Genomic DNA, 18289 nt, shown 5'->3' with positions numbered 1-18289 from the left:
GATTTCGACGACGTCAAAACAACATTTGAAATGTTGAAAATATTCCGACAGTAATCAGTGCTTAGTTTATTTTCCAAAAATGGTATTTCAGTGGCCAGAATTACTACGTATCGATGGATGTGGCGCGAAAGGTTCATTAATTTATGTTGTGACTAAAGTTTCCATTTTTCATAATTAATTATTGTGGTGGAATGTTTTATAAAATTTCAAATTATTACAAAAGCTGATTATACGGTTTTCAGGAACGTTAATTACAGTTCAACATTTATATGAAACATATTTAATTATGCACACTGACGGAAAAAAACCGCAATACTAAAAAATAATTAACGTAGAGTAATGAAACTTGGTGAATATACAAGGCGTACAACTTTGCTCCCGCCTTTTTTCCCCCCAACATTTGAGTCTTTAATGAAACAAATTGGTTACGCATGTATCATTGAAAGTATTTTCCATTGCTGTCCACTACTTTCTCCCTTCGGGCAGTGTACAAATCCCGCGTCGAGAAAATTTTTCATCTTTTGAAGCGATCCACGAATCGGTCCAATTTGTGACTTCTTCGTGAGTTCTGAAGTGTTGGTCAGCCAGGCCATGCGCCATTGATCTAAACAGGTGATAATCGGAGAGAGCAATGTCTGGAGAATACGGCGGGTGGGGTAGCACTTCCCATTTTAATGTTTCCAGGTACGTTTTGACCTCTTTGCAACGTAGGGTTGAGCGCTGTCGTGCTGCAGAATCACTTTATCGTACCTCTCGCTGTATTGCGGCCGTTTGTCTCAAATGATTCGATAACGAGCACGTGTGATTGTTTCACCTTGTTTTAACACCTCATACTAGACGACGCCGAGCTGGTCCCACCAAATGTAGAGCATGACCTTGGAGCTGTGAATATTCGGTTTGGCCGTCGACGTCGAAGCATGGCCGAGACATCCTCATGATTTTTTGCGTTTAGGGTTATCGCAATGAATCCATTTTTCGTCCCCGGTCACAATGCGATGCAGAAATCATTTCCGTTTTTGCTTCTGAAGCAACTGTTGACAAACACACGAACGCCGTTGAACGTCTCTTGGTTTCAGCTCACACGAGACCCAAATTCCTTCTTTCTGAATCATGACCATAGCCTTGAGACGTTTTGAAATGGCTTGCTGTGTCACTCCCACTAACCGTGCCAATTCTTCTTGAGTTTGACGCGAGTCTTCCACTCAGCAGCGTCTCCAATTCTGTATCTTCTAAAACATTCTCTCTTCCACCACTATGCTGGTCTACTAAGTTAAAATCATCGTTCTTGAAGCGTTGAAACCGCTCACGACACGTCCTTTCACTAATAGCGTCCTTACCGTACGTACTTGAGAGCATTTGATGAGACTCAGTCGCTGTTTTCTTCATATTGAAACAAAACAGTAACAACTCCCGCAAATGACGAGAATTAGGCTCGTAAACTGACATTTTCAATCAAGAACAACTTTATGATAGAGATACAAATCGACTTACCGTTGTCGCCACGAATCGGCAAACGGCGGAAGCAAAGTTGTACACCTTGTATTTGTGTTGGTAGTATATTTATGTGATGATCATTGCAAGATAACCGGTTAATGTAAGAGCGAGACAAGCGATAGCGAACTTGAAACGCTGATACATTAATAACCGGTGTAACCGCCAAAATGTTGAATGTAAGCACGCGAACGTGCATGCATTTTGTCGTAGAGTTGCCGCATTTCAGTTTGTGGGATGCAGTTCCACGCCCGTTGCACTTTGTCAGTCAAAACAGTGACGGTTAATCCTGCTTGTGGGTGACGCTGAAGTTGTCCGCTGGTGTCCCACTTGTGCTCGATTCGAACAGATCTGGTGATCGAGCAGGCCAAGACCAAGAGAACATGTCGATATTCTGTAGAGCATTGTGGGTTACAACAGCGGTATGTGGGAGAGCGTTATCCTATTGGAAAACACCGCATTGATTGTTGTTCATGAATGGCAGCGCAATAGGTCAGATCATCGGGTTGACGTACAATTTTGCATTCAGCGCGCGCTGGACAACCACGAGAGTGCTCCTGCTGTCATAGGAAAACGCACCCCAGACCATAACTGCAAGTATAGGTTGGTTCAAATGGCTCTGAGCACTATGGGACTTAACGTCTGAGGTATTCAGTCCCATAGAACTCAGAACTACTTAAACCTAACTAACCTAAGGTCATCACACAACACCCAGTCATCACGAGGCAGAGAAAATCTCTGACCCCGCCGGGAATCGAACCCGGGAACCCGGGCGCGGGAAGCGAGAACTCTACCGCACGACAGACATGTTGGTTACAAGCCCTCAACTGGCCTCCTTCTAACACACAGCCATCAACAGCACCGAGACAGAACCAGCTTTCATGAGAAAACACGACAGACCTCCACCCTACCCGCCAATGAACTCTAGCTTACCACCACTGAAATCGGAAATGTAGGTAGTTTGGGGTCAATGGAATGCCCGCTACATGGCGTCCGGCTCGGAGCTGTCCTTGAAGTAAGCGATGTGTAACTGTGGCACCAACTACAGCTCAAATCGCTGCTGCAGATGCAGCACGATGCGCCAGAGTGCCACGCCGAAAAAAATGATCTTCCGTCTCGGTAGTGCCACGTGGCCGTGCAGAGCCCGGTGTTCTTCCTACTTACGTTCTCGTGACCACCGCTGCCAGCAATCACGTGCAGTGGCTACATTCCTACTAAGTATTTCTGCAATATCGCAGAAGAAACATCCAGCTTCTCGTAGCCCTATTACACTACCTCGATAAAATTCACTGAGCTGTTGATAATGACGTCTTTGTGTCCTTAATGGCATTCTTGACTAACACTAACTCACCACCTCCAATCTCAAAGGTAACCAACGTTCCCTACCTTTACAGCGTGCATTTAAAGCAAGCCCGATTTTCATCTTCATAGTGGCGTTAGAAGCGCCACTCTTATGTGACTGGCGCGAAATTTTAATACACATCATTTTCCAGACGTAGAAACACACATACGATCTTTGGTCCATGTCGCGCAACTCCTCGGTATTGCGATTTTTTTTCCGTCGGTGTATCTTGGTTTCCAAAGTATTCTCTCCAAATCGCCTTTCTGGCTAAGCAGGGACGGTTAGAGGACAAATGTGAGGCTGTAGAGGCGCATATCACTAGGGGTAAGATAGATACTGCCTACAGGAAAATTAAAGAGACCTTTGGAGAAAAGAGAACCACTTGCATGAATATCAAGAGCTCAGATGGAAATCCAGTTCTAAGCAAAGCAGGGAAAGCAGAGAGGTGGAAGAAGTATATATAGTGTCTATACAAGGGCGATCTTCTTGAGGAGAATATTATAGAAATGGAAGAGGATGTAGATGAAGATGAAATGGGAGATATGATACTGCCTGAAGAGTTTGACAGAGCACTGAAAGACCTAAGTCGACACAAGGCTCCGGGAGTAGACAACATTCCATTAGACCTACTGATAGCCTTGGGAGAGCCAGGCCTGACAAAACTCTACCATCTGGTGAGCAAGATGTATGATACAGAAGAAATACCCTCAGACTTCAAGAAGAATATAATAATTCCAGTCCCAAAGAAAGCAGGTGCTGAAAGATGTGAAAATTACCGAACTATCAGTTTAATAAGGCACGGCTGGAAAATACTAACACGTATTCTTTACAGACGAATTGAAGAACTGGTAGAAGCGGACCTCGGTGAAGATCAGTTTGGATTCCGTAGAAATGTTGGGACACGTGAGGCAATACTGACCTTACGACTTGTCTTAGATGAAAGATTAAGGAAAAAGAAACCTACGTTTCTAGCATTTGTAGACTTAGAGAAAGCTTTTGACAATGTTGACTGGAATACTCTCTTTCAAATTCTGAAGGTGGCAGGGCTAAAATACAGGGAGCGAAAGGCTATTTACAATTTGTACAGAAACCATATGGCAGTTATAAGAGTCGAGGGACATGAAAGGGAAGCAGTGGTTGGGAAGGGAGTGAGACAGGGTTGTAGCCCGTCCCCGATGTTATTCAATCTCTATATTGAGCAAGTAGTAAAGGAAACAAAAGAAGAATTCGCAGTAGGAATTAAAATCCATGGAGAAGAAATTAATACGTTGAGGTTCGCCGATGACATTGTAATTCTGTCAGAGACAGCAAAGGACTTAGAGGAGCAGTTGAACGGAATGGACAGTGTCTTGAAGGGAGGATATAAGATGAACATCAACAAAAGCAAAACGAGGATAATGGAATGTAGTCGAATTAAGTCGGGTGATGCTGAGGGAATTAGATTAGGAAATGAGACACTTAAAGTAGTAAAGGAGTTTTGCTATTTGGGGAGCAAAATAACTGATGATGGTCGAAGTAGAGAGGATATCAAATGTAGACCGGCAATGGAAAGGTAAGCGTTTCTGAAGAAGAGAAATTTGTTAACATCGAGTATCGATTTAAGTGTCAGGAAGTCGTTTCTGAAAGTATTTGTATGGAGTGTAGCCATGTATGGAACTGAAACGTGGACGATAAATAATTTAGACAGAAAGAGAATAGAAGCTTTCGAAATGTGGTGCTACAGAAGAATGCTGAAGATTAGATGGGTAGATCACATAACTAATGAGGAGGTATTGAATAGAATTAGGGAGAAGAGGAGTTTGTGGTACAACTTGACTAGAAGAAGGGATCGGTTGGTAGAACATATTCTGAGGCATCAAGGGATCACTAATTTAGTATTGCAGGGCAGTGCGGAGGGTAAAAATCGTAGAGGGAGACCAAGAGATGAATACACTAAACAGATTCAGAAGGATGTGGGTTGCAGTAGGTACTGGGAGATGAAGAAGCTTACACAGGATAGAGTATCATGTAGAGCTGCATCAAACCAGTCTCAGGACTGAAGACCACAACAACACGCCTTTCTGGGTGTGTTTCACCCCTTAAAAGTGAAACTGGGCAAATCGAAAAAATCGAAAAAATACATATATTTTGACTCCTCTTCATACTCGCCAAGTTTCATCAGCATCTGGGAATGATCCCTTGTGAGTCGAGTGCTGGATCTGGAGAAATGGTATACGGAGAGAGATAAGGGGAACAATAGTGACGTTCCACTGTCCTAGCGCTTGCGGGAAGGCGGTGCTGGGCTCGGCCTAGGCGGCACGTACCGCTGTGCGCTGGCCGCTGTGCGTGAGCCACCGGGCACAATGGGCGGGCAGCCACCTGGCGACTGGCGTCTGGCGACTGGCGACTGGCGACCCCTTCACCTTGACAAGGACGCCACTTCCGCCGAGCGCTCCAGCTGCGCGCGCGGCCGCGCCGCACCGCATCTACCTTCTCCCGCGCACACCAGCTCCCCAGCTTTTACCTGGGCAACAAGCTCTACCCTATGCTCAACAGGCATAGCACACTGAACAGACGGGTGTCGAGGTCCATGTACGTGACACTTATTCGACCCCTGATGACGTATGCAGCCCCTGTCTGGGGACACGCTGCGCCCACACGCCTGCGCCGTCTGCAGATCACACGAAACAAAGTACTCAAAATCATAAGCAAAGCTCTACGAAACACACGCATTTCGGATCTTCACCGGGAATACCGACTTGATACTCTCATGGAGGTAATCCACAAATTCACCACAACACTATGCAGAAACTCCACACATTCGCAGAACCCGTTTATTCTGAATCTGGGGAACTACGACCACAACCATAGGTGGAAACATAATAGAACAAAAGACATACTTGCAAGAACCTAACATCTATGGCCAAGTACTCGCAAACACTGAAACGATCCCTTAGAAAAATTTATGAAAGACTGTGCTGATAAACTTCTTACATTATTTGCTTTTCAAACAGCTGAGCAAAACTGAACGTACTCAGACATTACTCTCTTTACTTATTCTGATCAACACTAAACTGACACACAATATTTTTAGCGCAACGCAATCTGACTTTCAAAAACCCCTACAAAAGAATGGCCCTGACTAACAATAACCTATAGCTTTCATGAATCACTTACCTCACAAAAATCTTCGTTACTCGAACTACTGCAATACAGCGAGCGCCAATACTGCCAGCTAAATAAAAGATTCTAACTACTGAAGTCACTAACTACTGATAGGCATAGTTAGCAAATGAAAGATTTTGGTAAAGAATAAACAATGTATTTACCTTAATAGTTTTCAAAAGTTATTATATATATATATATATATATATATATATATATATATATATATATCATCCGCTCTCAAAACTCCGCCATCTCTCTCCCCACATCCACCACTGCTGGCAGCTCACCAGCAACTGCGCAACGCTACGCGCTGTTAACAGCCAACTGCCCAACACTACAAAAGCAGATTCCAACAATGCTAACCAGCCACAGACTGCACACAGCACAGCCAGTGATTTTCATCATACAGAGCGCTACGTGGCGTTACCAATATAAAAACCTAAACAGCCTACTTACAACACAACGGTACAGGTGAGCCCCTGTTTATCAGCCACCATTACTGGTTATCCAGTTGGAACACACTTCCCGAAAAACTGGCACCACGCAGGGAAGCCGTACCGCACACTACATGCAGACAAGCGATACACACCCCACACAGTGAATGATCTATGGCCGATCTCCTACTAATATATAACGACCCTGATTGTTCCAGGAATGCAGCGGCTGCAGCAAACCGGGATGCATGGCCACCGCCTGCTACGGTAATGATGCATGATACCCACACTAACAAACCCAACCTCGCATGAACTATCGCAGCTAGTAAGCAACTACCCATCCCACTTTCGCAGCGGTTTTTTTCCCTCGGCACGAGCCTTGGCACTTTTTTCCCTCTGCTCGTCAAATCGCTGCCCTCATTCGCGTTTCGTCCACAATCTATCAACTGCTGGACCGTGTTAGTGCGTAGTCTTACCCAGACGCACAGATAACATCACATCCCAGTATCCTGTGATCCACTTATTAGACAACTAACATGTTGACGGAGGTGACAGTAAAACTTTTGGTTTGTTCACCACCTTGGTTGGTGCGGGCGTGGAGAGGCCCCATCTTTGAAGAAATAAAAAAAAAAAAAAACCCGAACCCCACAACTTTCCCAATTCTGTCGTTACCGCGAGTATCCGACCTCTGCAACTGGCAGAAGGACTCAAATTTCACGTTGCCAGCACACCAGCAATCCGTATTGCACGAGCGCATCAGGTTAAGTCTGTAAGACAGAAAAAACATTACAATAAGTTTCTTCACAAAAAATAAACTGCAACTTTAAGCTGTTTATAGTACAATGCGCAAAGAACTGGGATTCGGAAGTGCTAATACGATAAGCTTGACGTTCTCTGAGGTTACAGGTACAGCAATAAGGAATACCATCGTAGGCAGCAGAGTTGAAGAGGAATGGACATCGCTAGAAAGTGCAGTCACAGAAGTTGGAAAGAAAAACATTAGTACAAAGAAGGCAACTGCGAAGAAATCATGGGTAACAGAAGAAATACGCCAGCTGTTCGATGAAAGAAGGAAGTATAAAAATGTTCAGGGAAATTCAGAAATACGGAAATACAAGTCGCTGAGGAATGATATAAATAGGAAGTGCAGAGAAGCTAAGTCGAAATGGCTGCATGAAAAATGTGAAGAAATCGAAAAAGAAATGTCGGAAGGACTGACTCACCTTCGGTGAAATTAAAAGGAAGAGTGGTAACATTAAGAGTGCAACGGGAACTGCACTGTTAAATGCAGAGGAGAGAGCGAATAGGTGGAAAGAGTACATTGAAGGTCTCTATAAGGGGGAAAATTTATCTGATGTGTTAGAAGCAGACACAGGAATCGATTTAGAGGAGATAGGGGATCCCCTATTAGAATGAGAATCTAAGAAAGCTTTGGAGGACTTAATATCAAATAAGGCAGAAGGGATTGATAACATTCCATCAGAATTTCTGGGGAAGTGGCAACAAAACGACTAATCATGTTGGTGTGTAGAATGTACGAGTCTGCCTACGTATCATCCGACTCTCGGAAAAATATCATCCACACAATTCCGAAAACTTCAAGAGATGACAAGGGCGAGAATTATCGCACAATCAGCTTAACGGCTCGTACATCAAAGTCACTTACAAGAATAATATACAGAAGAATGCAAAAGAAAATTGAGGACGTGACAGATGACAATCAGTTTGGGTTTAGAGAAGGTAAAGTTACCAGAGAGGCAATTCTGACGTTCCGGTTGATAAAGCAAGCAAGACAAAAAAAAAATCAAGGCACTTTCATAGGATTGGCGACCTGGAAAAAGCGTTCGACAATGCAAAACGGTGCAAGATGTTCGAAATTCACAAAAGAAGACGAAGTAAATATTCCAGAATTCGAATCGAGAACAGCTGCCAACATGATTAGCGTAGAAGTAAATATCCTCGGAGTAGTGAAGCAACTTAAATCACTTAATAAAAGCAAGTATTCTGGTGCGGACTGTATACCAATTAGGTTCCTTTCGGAGTATTCTGATGCATTAGCTCCATACTTAACAATCATATACAACCGTTCGCTCGACGAAAGATCCGTACCCAAAGACTGGAAAGTTGCGCAGGTCACACGAATATTGAAGAAAGGTAGTAGGAGTAATCCACGAAATTACAGGCCCATATCGTTAACGTCGATATGCAGCAGGATTTTAGAACATATATTGTGTTCGAACATTATGAATTACCTCGAAGAAAACGGTCTATTGACACACAGTCAACATGGGTTTAGAAAACATCGTTCCTGTGGAACACAACACAACTATCTCTTTATTCACATGAAGTGTTCAGTACTATTAACAAGGGATTTCAGATCGATTCCGTATTTCTGGATTTACGAAAGGCGTTTGACACTGTACTACACAAGCGGCTCGTAGTGAAATTGCTTGCTTATGGAATATCGTCTCAGTTATGCGACTGGATTTGTGATTTCCTGTCGTAGTAATTGACGGAAAGTCATCGAGTAAAACAGAAGTGATTTCTGGCGTTCCCCAAGGTAGTGTTATAGGCCCTTTGCTGTTCCTTATCTATATAAACGATTTTGGAGACAATCTGAGCAGCCGTCTTCGTTTGTTTGCCGATGACGCTGTCGTTTATCGACTAATAGTCATCAGAAGACCAAAACAAACTGAAAAACCATTTAGAAAAGATATCTGAAGGTGCGAAAAGTGGCACTTGACCCTAAGTAACGAAAAGTGTGAGGTCATCCACATGAGTGCTAAAAGGACCTCGTTAAACCTTGGTTACACGATAAATCAGTCTAATCTAAAAGCCGTAAATTCAACTAAATACCTAGGTATTACCGAGCGAGGTGGCGCAGTGGTTAGCACACTGGACTCGCATTCGGGAGGACGACGGTTCAATCCCGTCTCCAGCCATCCTGATTTAGGTTTTCCGTGATTTCCCTAAATCGTTTCAGGCAAATGACGGGATGGTTCCTTTGAAAGGGCACGGCCGATTTCCTTCCCAGTCCTTCCCTAACCCGAGCTTGCGCTCCGTCTCTAATGACCTCGTTGTCGACGGGACGTTAAACACTAACCACCACCACCACCACCACCACCACCACCACCACCACCACCTAGGTATTACATAGAAAATGTTGTGGGGAAAGCTAACCAAAGACTGCGTTTTATTGCAGACACTTAGCAAATGGAACAGACCTACTAAGGAGACTGCCTACACTACGCTTGTCCGTCCTATTTTAGAATACTGCTGCGCGGTGTGGGATCCTTACCAGATAGGACTGACGAAGTACATCGAAAAAGTTCAAAGAAAGGCAGTACGTTTTGTATTATCGCGAAATATGGGAGAGAGTGTCACAGAAATGATACAGGATTTGGGATGGACATCACTAAAATAAAGGCGTTTTTCGTTGCGACGGAATCTTCTCACAGAATTCTAATCACCAACTTTCTCCTCCGAATGCGAAAATATTTTGTTGACACCGACTTACATAGGGAGGAACGATCATCAAGATAAAATGAGGGAAATCAGAGCTCGTACGTAAAGATATAGATGTTCATTCTTTCCGCGCGCTATACGAGATTGGAATAATAGAGAATTGTGAAGATGGTTCGATGAACCCTCTGCCAGGCACTTAAATGTGATTTGCAGAATATCCATGTAGATGTAGATGTAGAAATTCTAAGAAAAATAGGGCTAAGCAGGAGGAAGTCCTGTAATGTACAATATGTAAAAGAGCCAAGAGGGAATACTAAAAGTGAACGACCAAGAACGAAGTGCTCGGATTGGAAAGGGTGTAAGACAGGAATGTAGTCTTTCACCCCTACTGTTCAATCTGTACTTCGAAGAAGCGATGATAGAAGTAAAAGAAGGTTTCGTGAGTGGAATTAAAATTCAAGGTGCAAGGATATCAGTGATACGATTCGCTGATGACATTGCTATCCTGACTGGAAGTGAAGAAGAATTACATGATCTGCTGAATGGAAGGAACAGTCTAATGAGTACAGAATGTGGATTGAGAGTAAAAAGAAGAAAGACGAAAGTAATGAGAAGTAGCAGAAATGAGAACAGCCAGAAACTTAACACCAAGACTGATCGTCACTACGTAAATGAAGTTAAGGGATTCTACTACCTAGTCAGCAAAATGGAGCAAGGAGGACATCAAAAGCAGATTATCACTGGCAAAAAGGGCATTTTTGGCCAAGAGAAGTCTACTAGTATCAGATATAGGTCTTAATCTGAGAAAGAAATTTTTGAGAATGTACATTTGGAGCACAGAACTATGTGGTAGCGAAACATGGCTGTGCGAAAACCGGGGCAGAAGAGAATCGAAGTGTTTGAGATGCGGTGCTACAGAAGAATGTTGAAAAGTAGGTGGACTGATAAGGGAAGTAATGAGAAGGATCTGCGCAGAATCGGAGAGGAGGGGCAAGGAGAAGGGACAGGATGATAGGACATCTGTTAAGACATCGGGGAATGACTTCCGTGGCACTAGATGGAACTGTGGCGGGCAAAAACTGTAGAGAAAGATACAAATTGGAATACATCCAGCAAATAATTGAGGACGTAGTTTGCAAGTGCTATTCTGAGATGAAGTGGTTGACACAGGAGAGGAGTTCGTTATGGGATACATCAGATTAGATTACAAGTACCTCTACCCATCGTCATAAGAAATCTGATACATACACATTAAAATGTGTATCTGGTTCAGACAGGCAGAATCTTAGAGATAAGATTTAAGGAGTACCTCAATACATTTTGATCAAAAAGTTAAAACAAGACCACAAATTGCTGGAAAGGAACAGTCTGTACAAAGCTCTGAAGGCAACGTACAGATTCTTCACTGTGCAGACAAAGGCAATATTATGAATGTTATTTTATCTGTGTTAGATCTCGTGTACTCCGCGGTCGTTAACGATAGCTGGTGAATGACACGACCAGCCACAAGTACTTTTAAAATGTTTAATTTCAGTGCCATAATCGGCTTTGGGCTACCATACCCATCTTCAGATGGCTAATATTTTACGCAAATGCTCTGATCAACAGTATGTTGTCTACACAAGAGTATTTGAATATTTAATGCCACTTTATAGGTTCTTTCATTAATAAAAACACGCTGAAGTGCTTGAATTTATTTATACATAAAGTGAAATAGTTGTTTGCACTTACATATGGTCCAGTAGATATCGACTTGCTTCTTTGGGCTGTTCATAGAAAGCTAACACAACTTGGGCCCTAGCAGTCAAAAGTTTGCACAAAAAAAAAAAAACCTGTTTGTGATATCGGTATAAAATTGCGTAAATATAAATGTCATAGTCAACAAATGTGTTGCTCTCATTCCACCTTTCTAATTTGTACTTCCTTAACTCACTTATAAACTGTAATGATAAAATGTCTGTTCATATAGATGTGTGTCTGTATATGTCTAATTTATAGTATCCAATCAGTTGGCTTTAAAATATTTCGTTATAATTTCCGCTGACAGTTGCGGACACACACAAACAGACACACACACACACACACACACACACACACACACAATAATGCTGTAAACAGCTTGTCCTACAGTCCTTTAATAATAACTTCAGTCTTAGAGTGCTAAAGTCTTAGAGTGTAACCATTTTTCTGTTACTAACATGTTGCATTTTGCACATCCTGCATATCATTTTTGCTTTGTTTATATCCTTTCTGAGTAGGAAATGATAAGTATCTTTCCTTAATGGATAATATTTGCATTGTAAACAGAAACATCATGTGTATAGCACATGTGTGACGTTCAGCACTGACATTAAGAATATTGTGAAGTGTGCCGCTCAAAATGGTTCAAATGGCTCTGAGCACTATGGGACTTAACTTCTAAGGTCATCAGTCCCCTTGAACTTAGAACTACTTAAACCTAACTAACCTAAGGACATCACACACATCCATGCCCGAAGCAGGATTCGAACCTGCGACCGTAGCGGTCGCGCGGTTCCAGACTGTAGCGCCTAGAACCGCTCGGCCACCCTGGCCGGCGAAGTGTGCCGCAGTAACAATGTTATAATATATGCACTATGTGCAATTCAGCAACGTGTACAAAGACCTGGAAAACCATGTGGACCACAACAAAACAGATCACCATCAAATCGCCATCAACTTACGCGAGTACAACTATTTGACATTATACATAAATAAACGGAAGCACTTTAGTGTGTTTTTATTGGTGAAGCAACTTATAAAGTGGCACTAAGTATTCAAATATTCTTGCGCATACTGATGATCAAAACATCTAGGTAACGGGAAAATATTAGCCATCTGAAGATGAACATGGCAGCCTGAAACCAGTTATGTCGTTGTAATAAAACAATTTAAAAGTATTTGTAGCTGGCTGCACCATTCAACAACTAATTTTATGAATGTCCTAGAAGAAATAAAAATATTTACAGACAAGAGCACACCACCATACAACATTCTCAACGAACCAACTGAACTAGGTAACAGTGCTTTTATTTTAAAAAAAAACATCCAAATTAGTGTGTCAGAGGACACAAAAATTAATTTTTGAAGCCGTATTGACTTAATCGACAATGACTGTTTCAAAAATATGAAAGTGTTTTTCGGAATTCACTAGCAGTCACAAATTTTTGTTGATTTGCTTAAACTTTTTAATAAAGCAATTCTTTTCGAGGTGCAAACGTTATCTTCAGGCTAAAATTGCAATATTAAAACATTTAACAAAAGTACGTATAGAAATTAAAGTTGTTATTTAGAGTCTTGGCATCTGCCTCGACCATGTTCATTCATATGAAATGACTGCCTTCTTGTGGTATGTTCAGTTACATCAGTTGCTGTAGTCCCTTGGATTTTTTTTATCACTGCTTATAAACTTGCAAAGGACACTTAAAACACATCATAGTCTCTGTGTAGTTCAATAAAAAACTGCACATCTCATCTGGAGACCCTCATGCTAAAGGTACATTTTGGCATTTTGGACTTACTGTTTATCAGTTGCTATAGTCCCTTGGATTTTTTTTATCACAGCTTATAAACTTGCAAAGGACACTTAAAACACATCATAGTCTCTGTGTAGTTCAATAAAAAACTGCACATCTCATCTGGAGACCCTCATGCTAAAGGTACATTTTGGCATTTTGGACTTACTGTTTTTTATATCATGGATACTAAAAAAGTTACAGCAAGTAAAAAAATTTGCTGTAAAGAAATATCCCGTAGCGGCAGGTTTGCATGTAATACAACACAAAGCCCCCGTATCTTCGTCGTAATCTTTAGACGTTTCTTCAGTATTAGTGAAAAACATTTTGGTCCTTCTCATGTGTCCAATGAGCTCAGTAGTTTGACACTATCATTCATAGCATTCAAGGATTGATCCCACAATTTTGATTTTAGGCTTTGATAGTAACTACATACGTAAAACTGTGGTCGACTGAAGGGGCACTCAAAGTTTTCGTAAAAATCAGTTTAGTAAACGTGATATCTGACTATATTTTGCAAACCGGGGTTGTCATTAGTGAACATCCCATGAAGTTTATGTCACATTTTAAGGATACATCCAAATAAATTTTGCGTTCATCACGACAGTGGGTATCTGTATCATCAAATTTTACAATTTGCTCATGGAAATGTACCCAAACGTTGCAAAGAATAGTATTGCCACTCCTGTTCTGGGCCCTCATATGTTTATGGGTAGTATTTTGAAGTAAGAACTGACAAATTATCCCTTATCTTTTTTGTGAAACACTCTGGATCTCCGTAGGCACATTCTTACAAAAGTGATTTAGCTCACCGTCAATTTTTAAATTAGAACTGGAAGAATAATTTCTTTTAAAAGAGCCTTCATTAGGCCTATCACATTCTTTGCCAAACTCTTGGTCTGGACCTTGTAATCCCCGTCTATGATTGATTTCGGTACCTCCAACCAAAGTCTGAATATAAGTGTCTTGAGAGATTTTTAGTTTCCAGAATGAGATTTTCGCTCTGCAGCGGGGTGTGCGCTGAAATGAAACTTCCTGGCAGATTAAAACTGTGTGCCGGACTGAGACTCGAACTCTCCTGCATGGGTCGCAGGAGAGCTTCTGTGAAGTTTGGAAAATAAGAGACGAGGTACTGGCGGAAGTAAAGCTATGAGGACGGGGCGTGAGTCGTGCTTGGGTAGCTCAATTGGTAGAGCACTTGCCCGCGAAAGGCAAAGGTCCCGAGTTCGAGTCGCGGCCCGGCACACGGTTTTAATCTGCGAGGAAGTTTCAGATTTGTAGTTTTTCGAAAGGGTGAAATTATCTCCGTTTTTCATTTGTGATGTCATGGTTAATGTTTAAATAACTTTTTGCATTGCACTTGGAAGTGAGAACTGTGCGCTGTAGCAAGACGCCACTCAGCCTTGGCCTGGCGAACAGAGTCGCGGCTGCAGGATCGCAGCTCCACCGAGTCACCGTCACAGGGAGCGACGCGAGCCCAGCGACGGCCGCAGTTGGCGTGCGAGTCCGGGACACGTCGGCAGAACTGGGAACGCGACTGAAGGGAGCCCTGCAGCACCACCGAGCAACCGAACAGGACTGATCAGATCCGACACCTGAGTAGCGGCGGTGTAGCTGACTGCCGACAACGGCAATGTGCTGCCCCAACAGTGGAAGTTGTAAGTGGGCTGCTTCTGTGTTGGCAGCGCTGTGTAGCGCTTTGCGTTGGATCTCTGACAGCGCTTTCTTTGTAAGAGGCTCTATGGCTTGTTGGACTCGTTGTTGGAAGTTAATTCCCAGTAGTGTTGGGCAGTTGGAAGTTAGTCACCAGGAGTGATGGAAGTACTGTTGGGCAGTTGGAAGTGAGCAGCCAACAGTGATGGATGTTAAATGTGAGAAGTTAGCATTGATGGAGGGTAGAGGTCTGAAGTGTTAGCGTAGGCTAACGACGTGGAAGTATCCGACTTGGAGATTGCAAATTATTCATGATTATATATCTTTGTACTAGATGTCAATGACGATTTAGATTCGTGTCTGAACTGGATGTCACATTATTAAGGTAAAAACATACATTATTTGGTTTGCAACAAAATCATTCCTTTGCTAACCACATGCCTATTGGTAGTTAGTGGCTTTAGTAGCTAGAATCTTTTATTCGGCTCGCAGTATTGACGCTCACTGTATTGCAGTAGTTCGCGTAATTAAGATTTTTGTGAGGTAAGTGCTTAATGAAACGTATAGGTTATTGTTAAGATTTCTTTTTAGTCAGGGCCATTCTTTTGAATTAATTATTTGAAGTCAGATTATAATTTGTTTGAGCAGTCTGATTGCGTTGCGCTAGAATATTGTGGGTCAGTGTTGACATGATAAGAATAAGTAAAGAGAAAGTTAGCTCAGTACGTTCAGTTTTACTCAGCTGTTTCAAAATTAAATACCGTAGAAGTTTCAACTTCCCATTTCATTCTGTAATTTAAGTACAGACACACTCATTTAAATAAAGAAGTTTCGAAGTGTGGCGCTCCCCGTACTGTTTGCTCTAGAGCAGTCTGGGATCCTCCTGCAATGCAGGAATTGTGGCAGCGCCTTATGTGCGAGGCCCACGAGAAAGACAGGCCGCGGTGCGTACGTCACGAAGGTAGGCCTCAGCTCGCTCGCTCGCTCGTCTCAGCTGACAAAATGCGTTTTTAATCCTGTTAACTCGCAACTGGGAGTGTACGTACTAACGAGAACTGCATCTTCTACTGGAGTCTGCTGTTATGAGATCTTACTCAATACTAGTCGTACGACAAAGTTTAAGATCAATTTTCGACATAAATGGTGTAATGGCTTGCTTATAGCGTTTAGTGTCTTCTGGTTAACAGTTCTCATGTCATACAAGATGTGGCGCCTTATGCAACAGATAATAATTTTGGCATGATTTTAATTTTATTATACCCCAGTACAGCCGTAATAAATTATCAGCAGGCTTGTGGACTTCCTATCATTGTAGGACTAATAACAGTAAGACTCCATAACAGTGGCTTCCAGTGGAACATGCAATTCTCGTTTGTACATACACTTCTAGTTACGAGTTAACAGGTGTAGAAGCGCAGTTTGGCTGCTGAGTTGAGCGAGCTCGGACTACCTTCGTGAAGTACGCGCCGTAACCTGTCTTTCTCGTGGGCCTCGGTTATGTGCGTCTCTCATTATACAACACTTCCCCCATTTCAACGATATTCAAAAAAACGGCTCTGAGCACTATGGGACTTAACTTCTGAGGTCATCAGTCCGCTACAACTTAGAACTACTTAAACCTAACTAACCTAAGGACATCACACACACCCATGCCCGCGTCAGGATTCGAACCTGCGACCGTAGCGGTTGCGCGGTTGCAGACTGAAGCGCCTAGAACCTCTCGGCCACTCCGGCCGGCAGCGTAGTTGGAATTTTGTCGCTTGAATAACATTGTTTTCGTGCATATTGTCACTTAACGTATCTTCCTAAGTCATTATCCAAGTAGTATCCATTCCTATCCCTTTGTATGAACCGACATAATCAGAAAATGAACTGAAAATGAAGTGAACATTAGATTATCAAAACACAATTTTTCCAACTTTGGACAGTTATATAATACTGAAATCGTTGATTGTAGTATGAATAATGTCAGAAATAGGCTGATGCAAAAGCCAGTATTAATTCATTTGCTACAAATATAGTAACTTTCATAATTAAAAAAAATGGTAGTAAAACTTTACGTAACTTGAACAATGAATTCCATTGTCAAAGCACAGTTCTAATTTATAGCTTGTGGCATAAGTAAATGACAGTCCTTACCAATGAATAAATTCAAACAATCTTTCTGCTGGCTACAATTACGACGATCGGTATTACGGTGAGTAACGTAACAAAAAGGTTCTATCCACAGCCAGTGAACAATATTACTTTAATGGAGTTTTGAAAATTAATAAGATATTTTTTATGTGTTTACTATTTGATTATTATCTGACTACTGTGACATGTGTCGTGTCAAGTACGAGGGGCGTTCAGAAAGTAAGCTCCGATCGGTCGCGAAATGGAAACGACTATGAAAATCCGATAAAGCTTTGCACAGATGTGTTGGGTAGTGTCTCTAGTATAACCCCAGTTAGCATCACGTCGCTCTTCTCATTTCTGAGCTCGCAGTGAGTGCGTAAAGATGTCTAGAAAATAGTGTCTGCCGCCAAGTACGAGGGCCTGGTGAGAAATTTCGCCTGAAACTATGCAGCTAACATTACATAACTGTCGTGCTGTTTCTTCTTCAAGACAATTCTCAGCCGCATTCTGCAGGGGCAATGAAGATGCTCCTGCATCGTTTTCAAATGGAAATGTGAGATTACCCACAATACAGTCCGCAATTTTCTCCCCCTGAGTTTCATCTCTGGTCACATGAACCGCTGTCTTTGAAGACAACATTTTGACACAGACAACGAGGTGTAGGGCAGCGTGGAGAATTGGCGGAAAGCACTGGCGGCTGCCTTCTATGATGAGGCTATTGAAAAGTTGGTACAACGCTATGACAAAGGTCTAAGTCAGAACGGCGACTACGTAGAGAAGTAGCTGAAAGGTGTAGCTAATTGTTACAAGTAAAACATTTCTGATGTTCACTGTGGTTTCAATTTGGCAATCAATCGGAGCTTACTTTCTGAACAGGCCTCGTACTTGAAAGCGTGCGTTAGGTGCCGTCCCTACGTCATGTAGCCAATAACTATTCTCATGTAAGAAAAATATATGTGAATTGCTAAGGAACCATACTGCTGAGGTTATCGGCCTTGGACTTACATACTACTTAAACTAACTTATGCTGAGAACAACACACACACCCATGCTCGAGGGAGGACTCGAACCTCCGACGGGAGGGGCCGCGCAATCTGTGACATGGC

The sequence above is a fragment of the Schistocerca nitens genome, chromosome 4, assembly GCF_023898315.1.
Source record: "Schistocerca nitens isolate TAMUIC-IGC-003100 chromosome 4, iqSchNite1.1, whole genome shotgun sequence".
In the NCBI taxonomy this organism is placed as follows: Eukaryota; Metazoa; Arthropoda; class Insecta; order Orthoptera; family Acrididae; genus Schistocerca; species Schistocerca nitens.
This window is presented reverse-complemented; position numbering follows the sequence as displayed.